At 38.2% G+C, this 10,531-nt stretch overlaps 1 pseudogene; it reads left to right on the top strand.

Annotated features, from left to right (window-relative positions):
• Nucleotides 1–489: 489 nt before the first annotated feature.
• LOC116690874 (uncharacterized) overlaps nt 490–10,531 on the top strand; it is a 14,443-nt pseudogene continuing 4,401 nt past the window's right edge.

Raw genomic sequence — 10,531 nt, 5'->3', positions numbered from 1 at the left:
GGTCATCTTTATGCTGACCAGTATATTTTTGCATAATACTAATGTGCTTCTGTGCCACGACCATATTACTCAGACAATGACACTGTCCTGTTTTCACTTTTGTACATATTTGCTAGTTTCTTATTATGATGAATATGTAACCGTGACATGCAAATCATTGTATTACCAATTACCTGTATCGAAAAGTAATCTGCTGTTTACTGGGTTTTTAATGGGCACGTAAAATTATGTTTGCCCGCAGCGGCTCAGGACTAACCCTCCATTCTAACCTCATTATTCAGTTGTACAGTTGATTGTATAATGACAATAAGACCACTTCAACATAAACAGTGGGTTACTCTGTTTTCATGATATTTTGAGTTATAATTGCCCATTTTGTATCCAAGTGTGACATGTACATAGCGTATTGATCATTTTAAGTAAACATTGATCTTTAAACATTACCCACTTACAATTTTATTTATTATTTTGCAGATAAATATTGGTTTGATGACCACTGGGAAGGGTGGTGTCCTCAAGCCAAAGCGGGGAAAACTATTTCCCTTTCTACACATCCTGACATCACTGCCCTAGATCTGCTTAATGAGGCAGTGAGGAAAATGAGGGACTTCAACAAAGACCTGGATGGAGGACCTTTCCTCCTTCTTTATCCAGATGGCTCTGAAGTTATTAATATCCCTGGACACAAAGACCATTACTCTAAAGCATACAAGGAAGAATTGGCAAGTCATATCAGCGGGTCATCATTTTATCTGCCAGAAAAAAAGACTTTGAGAAAGGTAAACTGTGTTTTTTAGACCTAGTTGTGTCCAGTGCAGAGATGGCTGGACTTGCATAATGCTATATTGGTCATCATCACTTAAAGAATTATACTAACATTTTTTGCTTTTAACAAAACACTACACCTAGGTTATGTAAAATGGCAAACAATCATCTAGATTAGACTCAAAGCCTGTGTCGTTTGACTTGCTTCGCAAGGGCACTGAATGCCACTGAATTCATAAATGAAAAATGTCTGAAGTATGTATTGGTAATGTGTCTCTTTTGAGAACGTTGGGAAAGCTTCATTGAGGTGAGCTTATTTTAATGTTTTTCAGTTGGAGAATATCCAGACACATCTGACTCCGACCCTGAGATTGTGATAAAAACAACATCAAGAGATTTTGATCTAGCTGATACACTGGTGAGTGTAATTTCAAACATATTTGAGTGATTTATGTGATTAACCTGCCTTCAACCTGTGTAGGTTTTTGACATTGGCCTACCAGTACTAAACAAATACTTGTATTTGAATTAAATGATGTCTTTACTACAGCCATTTGAACCTCACCACAAAAGCAGTCCTGTACACAAAGAGCCTGACAAGGTGTAAGTAGTTGGTGTGTGTGTGTGTGTTGTACCATAGAAATTTAGATTTTACTGCATTTGCATACATATTTATTCGCTATTGACATAGCTTTGTAATTTGTTGTTCTTGTTACGTGTACTATACGCAAATGCATTGTTACTTCAATAAATCATTGTTTGTTTGGTTTTGCAATGTCACCAATATATTTTGGAGTGTACTATGATTTATGCTTTTTTGCCCTCAGGAATGGTGATGGGGGGTTGTCACTCTCTACTAAAGTACATCAGGTAATGGAGTATTATTTACATAGAGTCTCTATCTTCCTCACTGGTCCATGACTTTAGGTATGAAACAAAACAATAGCTAAATGTTTACATAGACACCATCAATGTAACTATTATATGGTCTAATATAACAACAATAACTTAATTGATCCTCATAGGGAAATTCACTTCTGGCAGCTCATCTACCATTCAGTGAAGAATTAGAAAGTCTGATGCCTGTGGGTACAAAATATCCTCTATATCTCTCCATCCTGCAGTAAAGAGAGAGGAGCCATCGTCCACCATCAGTTTTTGATGTTATGATTACATTTAAACCTTTAGACCAAAGTCTATTGAAGTAAACTTATAATCATAGTATTATGTTTATTGCAGTTGTGTGCTTTTAAGCTTTGTTTTTCATTTAGGGGGAATATAAAGCCACTTCAGATGAACTGTTAACTACAAGCCTTTTGTGAATGTGCCTGACTTAAGAAATTGAAAGCGTATATGGAGAGTTAGATGATCGTGGATGCATCAAAGATCACTTCAGATATCCTCTTCAAGCACAGAAGCACATATAAGAAAAGTTAACTCAATACTTTATCATGCCATATATTTACGTCATGCAGTTTTTTGAATTGACAATTGTACCACATTTCACTTAAATTAGCAAGAATAAAAATAAACAGGGAAATGTGTCCACTGAATGTCATCTTCTGTTCTTTATTATCTCACCTCCTTAAAGGGATAGTTGAATATTTTGGCAATTTTCCTTATTGCATTAATCATCATTAGTCATATAAGCAGGTACATTCCTGTCCATAAGAGCATTTTGGAATTGTAGGATTGTGTATTTGATTAGTTTAGAGCAACCTATACGGTCCAACTCCGTTGTATTCACTGAGCAGCTCGCATCTGTGCTTCAGGACTCTCAAAACAACAGGCATTGGTAATATACCTTCTCATTATTATTGCAATAGACAGGTTTCCCAAAATGTTGAACTATCCCCTTTAAGTAATCCATAGAGTTTGTTACATAATTATTTTGTCATTTTATTGAATGTCCTGTTTCTACATTTCTTAACTTTCAGACTATACACTCAGATGAGGAGCATAGTTATGCAAGTACCTCCACATGTCTTGATGTCGAGAGCTCCTGTTACAGGTGTGTTTTGTGTAATTGTATATAGATTGGTAGACAAAATATCAGAAACATTATTGAGGGGTAAACACATTTCTCTCCTGACAAAGGTTAGATATTGAGTTTAAGCTGGAAGAGCTCGTCAACAATTTGATTGGTTTGATTTGATTGGATATGCATTTATGTGTGTCTATAATTACATTGTGTGCACATAATGTCTTTGTTTTGCAGGAAGTACACCAACCTCTTTGCACCTATCGTCATTGACGATGATGAAGATGAAGTTCTCGTTCTTGAGGAAAAAAAGGACATGCCCTCAGAAAAATCTGAGTGAGTCATATAGACACAAGTAGAAAATTAACAAGCTCTCTACTCTGTCCAAAATAGAATTATACAAATGTGAGGACTCACTAAAATGAAAACCAATCTGACATTCTCTGTCTGTAACTACTTGAATCAGGTCCAGTTGTTGAGATGTGTGTTTAAAGAGAGTCCATTGGAATTAAGTTAATAAGAATAAAAAACTTGCTCATTCTTTTATAGATTGACTTATCAGTGCCTCTCGTGTCAATTTCATGTCAGGATATAGTCTATGAATATGGAATGAAAGATTTGTGTAAAGTAAGTAAAGTAGCTACTGTGCTTTGAATCTATTTTTAATGTCTAAAATAAGTTTTTTCGCTTTTTTCTAGACCCACAACTGTGCTGGCCTCTGAAATAATTGCAAATTTGGCACTTGCAATTGACCACAAGAAAGTCAGCAGGTTCAATATATCCAGATCTGATGTATGGGATGGAGCTGTAAGAGGCTTTCGACGCAGCTCATACTCCGAAAAAAGTGAGATCTTTGTGAAGTTCACAGATGATGCTGGGTCTTTAGAAGAAGGGTTGGACACAGGTGGGCCGAGGCGAGAATTCATCACACTTCTAATGGATCACCTGAGAAATCGTCCCATCTTCGATGGACCTCAAGAAAGACGCTATCTTGTGTACAATCCCACAGGTGGGTTTTTTGACGTTATATTAAAATGAGAAGTTTCAGATAATTTTCTTTTTGTTTTTGTTTCTGCCAGTGATATAGATGGTAATTATGTATGATAATTCTGTACTCTCTATAACAGCTGTCAGGGAAGATGAGTATTATCTTGCAGGCAAAATGATTGCTGTGTCCGTCATACACGGGGGACCAGCACCACATTTCCTCTCAAAGGACCTTGTCAACCACATAATAGGGAAGCCAAGTTTCAGCGCCACTGTGGAAGATGTAAAAGATGAGGATATAGGGAGAGCTCTACATCAGGTAGAAAATGAGATGATAAGAGATGATAAGTTGTACTCATTTAAAGGGACAGATTTCCACTTATTTCAACCAAATGTAAAAGTCATTTCATCTTTTTTTTTTTTTTTAATGCTAGATTTCTATTCATCAAGGACAAGAGTAAACAAGCATGTATGTTTTAGGGTTGGCCTAATAATACCTTTTTGTTTTAAATAGGTCCAGGAAGCCGATTCGGAGGAGTCTTTGCAAAATCTCATTTTGCAAAACAGCACAATGTTCCAAACAGCTGGATGCTTCCGACCTGTCAAAGCTTGTGAGAAGCATACACTGGTGGAGGAGTACCTCAAATGGTACATTATAGACCGCAACCACATTGCCATTCAACGGTAATATTTAAAACCCTTTTTTTCTTTGCCAACAATCATCCAAAAATGTAATAGTTTAGTTTTTAACTTATCCAACATTCAGCCAGTATTACAAATTGCCTATCACTGCAGCCACTGACACATTGTGAAACAGTGTCACCAGGCATTTCTGAAATAGCAGGATTGAGGAGCATTCTTACTGGGTTAGATTGTTCTAACTTCAGTTGCTATGTCCTCTTATCCTATTCAGGGAAATGCTGAACAAAACAATTAAATGTATTGAACGATACTAGCTAATATTAGGTTCCATCACTTTTATGATCCACAAATAGGATCATGTAAGTGTGTAAATCATGAAATACAGTCCTGACACTGAGTAAACTTTTTAAAGCCCAAATATTTAACTTTTACATGAGCATGTCCTAGATTAAATTTGAAAGTTCTGTCTTATGTACCTTTTGACATGGCGAAACATATTGCAGTTCCCCGGGTTTATTTCTAGCTAGTACAATAAACAAATCAGCTGTTTGAAACCATAAAGGTTCATAATTAGCAGCTCAGGTTATCTCCATTTGACCTCAATACCACCGGCTTATCTGTCTATTTTTCCTTTGTGTGCTTAGTGCTCAATAAATGTTTGTGTTTGTTTACCACCTTCTGTTACAATGTGAAGCAAGATTTTTAGGAGATAAGTACAAATCATGATGACTTTTCCTTTTTGACATCACAACTAATTTCGTACACTATGAAATGTCTGTTGATACCATAAAAACAATCTACTTTACCATACGCATGAAATTATACAATCAGAATTTATGTCAAAAATATTAAAATTGTGAAAAAAAGCCACCGCTCATCTGTGGCAAGATTCTTCTGGAGAGGTGCTTGAGCTGAACTTTTTTGCCACAAAAATACAAAACAGCACCGAAACACTCATAATGCTATGCAATGATTAGTTATTTCTGCAAGCTTTCAGTCTTTTACCTCCTTCAGGCAACCAACAATGAAACCCTTCAAGAAATACTTGATTATTGCAAAAGCGTTTTGAGTATGCGGTTGCTGTTTTTGTTTTTCTCTACTATTTTGCCCACATTGCTGTTATATGTTTGGTAGTATTTTTCTGTCAGACCTGATAAATCCCACCTATGTCTTACAAAATAATTGTCCTAAATAGATTCAAAACGGACGGCTAGTCTGGATTTTTTTGGCTTCAGTCCAGAAGCTCCTGGTGTGCTGGCCCCTCCCCTGTGCTATTCTGCGAGGCCCTGACTGCTGCGAAATAGAACGTCTGTTCCTCCCAGACTTCAGCACAAAGGGAAGAAACCCAGGTGGCAGAGAGAGACCCAAAGTTATCGGTTTTTGGGCTGATTTTCTACGGGAATGTGAAGGTTTGTCATGGGCTTTTTGTTAGATATACTGCCGGAAAACATTAAGAACCACTTTTACAAATGTTTCTTTAAAAGCATCTCTACTTATGGTACTCTTTTCATTCAAGTTTTTTTTTTTTTAAATACCAACACAAAAAAAGTCATTAATGAGACACTGATTAAGTGATCGCCTGAAACCATCTGGTTTTAAAAGGAAGATTAAAAAAACCCCACTGCTGGGATTAAACATTGATATCATCCCACTAAAACTGATGTATAAACGCATAAGTTAAAATACTCGTGCTGTGTGGCTGAATAATAAATAAAAATTCTGCCGGGCCGACAAGTTTTTTATTTCCTTGCAAGGAAAGGTCAGTCCTCACCTGAGCGGTGATGGTAAAGAAGACCTGAAATGGGGAACCCTAAACATTTATACCTAGGAAGGAAAAATAATAAATATGTTTCACACCCCTTTGTCTGCTGCAGGGTCGGCCCCTTCCCCAGAGAGTGTTTTTTTACACCCTTTTGTCTGTTGCAGGTATTGGCACCGACCCCCGAGGGTGTGTTTCACACCTGGGGCATCCTGCAGGGTTTTGTGTCTAGGTGGGAAGTTAAGAGGTCTAGACATGAAAATACATAAATGGTCAACAAACAAAAGGAGATCTGATACCTTTGGGGAAAAGCATGGTGTAGGGACATCTCAAGTGATTGAAACATAGACAGATTCAAATTTACCATTACACTAGTTGTCATTTTCTGCCAATAAATGCCCTAAATTACAGTATTTTCATTAAAATTTTGGGAGAAATGTTGTCAGTAGTTAATAGAATAAAACAGAAATGTTCATTTCACTCAAACACCTACCTTAAATAGTAAAATCAGAGAAACTCATCGTTTTCAAGTGGTCTCTTATTTTTTTCCACTAGACGTATTTAAATGTATAGTGCAGTCATATTTGTAAGTTTTAGTTTCTTCAATGAATATAAAGCTAAAGAGTAACTATGTTTTTAGATAATGCCGTGTCAAACAATGCACTACTACAATGTTGACTCTCTTTTAGATGAAGTGATAGCTGTGTCCCTCCCAATGTTCTGATGTTTGCCACTGGCTTGGGCAGCACTGCCACCCGCAGGAATAACACCCCGTCCAAGTATAGGGTTTTTAATGACTCGCCGTTTCCAATGGCAACCCATGTTCGAACACACTCAAGCTCCCACTACTCGACTCCTACAGTGTCTTAGGAAGAAAATGGAGTTTGGCATCCAAAATGCGCCAGGCTTTTTGGGTGTTTTTTGTTGCCAAAGGGACTTTCATCATAATTACTTTTATTAAAAGTGGTTGGGGCTGTGGCTTAATTTAGGCTTTTTTTATTTTTTTTTTTTTTTTTTTATTTTTATCAACTCTGGTCAGAACTGATTTTTGTTTGTTATTGCTGTTTCCTGTTTTTTACAGCCTACATTATTTTAAAAAAAATAAAATAAAAAATCTGAACAAATGCTTTTTGTAAGTAAATTTTTGTTTACATGAACATTGAAACAGAAAATAAATACAACTTTAAAGTGTAAAATGTCTCCATTTCAGTCCCACATTCAAATTGCCAATCTGAAAATTCAAAAGAACATTTTGGGATATTATCCTGGTGATTTACTCTTGAAAGCAATTGTAATTTTTGGATCACATTTATGAAAGGGAAGTGTTTTTCAAACTTAGGGATGTATAGTCCACCAGTCATTTACTGATAACCTTAAGATGCATTAAAGCAAAAAACTAAATAAGGAAAATATTTCCCTTTAAAATGTCCATGTTAAAGTGGAACCCAAGAAAGGTAGAAACGGGTTCCAAATGTCCATATCTATAGCCCAGCTATTTCCTTTCCGAGTGATGTACAGTTCTGAGGCTGTCTTCCATCTTGTGGCTGTTGTATCCGTGTTGTTCCACTGCCTGTTGGAGTATTCCTCTATTCTGGGGTCACCCTAAATCAATCACCCGCCTTTGCCTCAGGAAACACATCCAGTTCCCTGTCTTCAACAGCAAATCCACAGTCCCTTTTAACCAAATCTGCAAAATTAGATGGGACAGTGATATAAAGGAGAAGGTTTGAAATGGTCATTGTTAATTTGTTTGCTTGTTGATATACAGATATTTCTAAACAATGGTAGAGACGATAGCTTCTAATTCAACAATGGATTATACCAACATGTACCATTGTCCCAAAAATTCCCAGTTTAGCATACCACAACACCTTGCATTTTTTGTATGTATATGATCATTACTACCTGTAAGGCAAGAGATACAGTTCATTCGGAATCCCTCTGGACATGATGCATGTCTGCTTGGTCGAATCCGGTGCTTGTTTTCCCTAGGCTATACTTCATCCAGGGCTTGCTGCAGAACATTATGAAGCAAAATCTCAGTAAGCACTGGTGTTCTGGGTGCCATTGAAAATTTCCCGAGTCTCTTAGGTCTCCAAAAAAGTCCATCCAAACTGAGACCCCGGGGATGCATTATAATAGATAAAATACATTTTTATTTATAATGCGCTTTTACAAGTGCTCACAGAGGCTTACATACAATAACACCGTTTAAATGTGGATACTCTTAACAAAAGCATCACAGAGAAATCATAATGTATATCATATGATTATTACAACAGTAGTGATTCAATAACTTTGGGGAAATATGGCTTCCCCATGTTCAGTATTAGGCTATCACTTAGTGTTTAAATGGCCTGAGTTAAACAGAACACTAATAATAAAAATCACAATGACAATACGAGATTTTAATAACACTAAACACTGATCAGTGTAATAGAGACAAGGTGATAATTATACAGCTTCCACTGTACTTTTCATCCATCAAACAACACAGATGGGACCCAACCCCCCTCTCCCGAAAAAAGACCACCATGACTCGTGCCTGATTCGATGTTGAAAACCCCGTAACTGTGGCTAGACGAGCCTGCATAGTGGTCCATATGCCGTGACGGAGGGTACATTGATTGCTGCTATGGTCCCATTTTCGTTTTCCGAGGTCATTCTCAATCTCATTGGAACCCCCAACCAATACTCTTGCACAATTAATATAATTGTGAGCAATGACAGATGGATTATTGTTCGTTGGTCCACAAACAAGCCACATTATTTTTCTCGAAAAGCCATCGATACTCCGAGAGTGCCAAAGGGCCCAAATGGTTTATTTATCATATCCTCTACCTGCCATATTATTTTTGGACCCATGGAGTGATACGTGCGTCTTGTAAACCTCCTGCGGTCCTTCCAGCTCTGTCAGAAATGGCACGCCTCCACCTCAGGGAGTGGGGATAGTTGTGTCTTCTGTACAGCCCTGCTTCTTTTTAACGCGTCTTTAGCGTACGCAGACTATGTTTACGTTGTGAAAATTCGACAGCATATCCATATCACTTTATATTCATGTCCGGCTCAAAGTATTGCTTTAAAAGCAGCGTGTACCTCGTCATTTGTGGCGCTCATGATTTGAAAATGGAAACAAACCCCGTCTTTCCGGTTCAAAGGACGGACCAGTTCTTTTGTCCAATCAGCGACGGTTCCTGTCGCCCGAGGGTACCTACCTACCTTTTCTGTTTTGGTTAATGTCGTTGTGTTTTCTCTTTTGTCGTTGTGTTTTCTCTTTTTGTGTTGTGTTTTCTGATTTGCCGTTGTGTTTTCTCTTTTGTCGTTGTGTTTTCTCTTTTTGTGTTGTGTTTTCTCTTTTTGTGTTGTGTTTTCTCTTTTTGTGTTGTGTTTTCTCTTTTGCCGTTGTGTTTTGCACCTCAGGGCCACCGTACATACGGGTGGCAGGGCACCTTTACAGGTTCCATGTTAGAGTTGTCCTCTAGTAGCGCTGTGGAGCACGGCACACACGGACACGAGACGCCGTCCTGTACCTGAGGACCCAGTCTTCCACGTCCTCTGGTCCACAGGGGACGTTCACACGCCGAGACGCGCTGCGATGCACCAGCAGAGGCAGCGCACGTGAATGCAAACAATGCCGGCTTTGCATTCACGAGAAGAGCTCAAGGACACCCACAATGGATGTAAACTCCACAGGGCATCTTTAATGGACGCGTCAAAGTTTCCTGTTAACGGGCTATGTGGTTTCCATGACAACGGTTGATTCGGCGTACCTGACGCTGCTAAAGGAGCCTTAAAGGAGCCTGCAGACGAGGAAGGCCTCAGCACAAATGTTTGTCCTCGCATAACAAATATCACAGATAATGCAGTGTGAATTTCAAACACTATTTTTGTGGGTTTGGGGGGGGGGATCTTCAGTAAGTAAAGTAAGTAAAATGTATTTGTATAGCACTTTTCTCAGATGAAGATCACAAAGTGCTTCACAACAAAAGGACATTTACAACTCTCATAAATACAATACATCACAAAAAAACAAAAGAATAACACGCCACAAAGACCAGCCTAACCACCCTACCATCTAGTTAAAAGCCTCTTTAAAAGCCGAATTCAACTGAGTTTTAAAGTTTTCCACACAATCTAAGCAGCGCTGGAAGGAGGCAAAGCGTTCCACAACCTAGGTGCAACAACTTGAAATGAACGGTCCCCCCCTAGTTTTAAAATGTTTAAGGGGGCAACTAATAGTCTCTGGCCTGTTGGTCTCAGACTACTGAGGACTTACGCAGCTGTATCAGGTCTGAGATGTATGGGGGGGCCTTGTAGGGCTCTAAAAGTTAGGACCAAAATGTTGAAGTGCATTCTAAATATCACTGGTAACCAATGAAGTGAAGCTAAAACTGGAG

Source organism: Etheostoma spectabile, chromosome 6, assembly GCF_008692095.1.
Source record: "Etheostoma spectabile isolate EspeVRDwgs_2016 chromosome 6, UIUC_Espe_1.0, whole genome shotgun sequence".
Classification (NCBI taxonomy): domain Eukaryota; kingdom Metazoa; phylum Chordata; class Actinopteri; order Perciformes; family Percidae; genus Etheostoma; species Etheostoma spectabile.
Note: the sequence above shows the minus strand (reverse complement) of the source record. Positions and strands in the feature narration are given on the sequence as shown.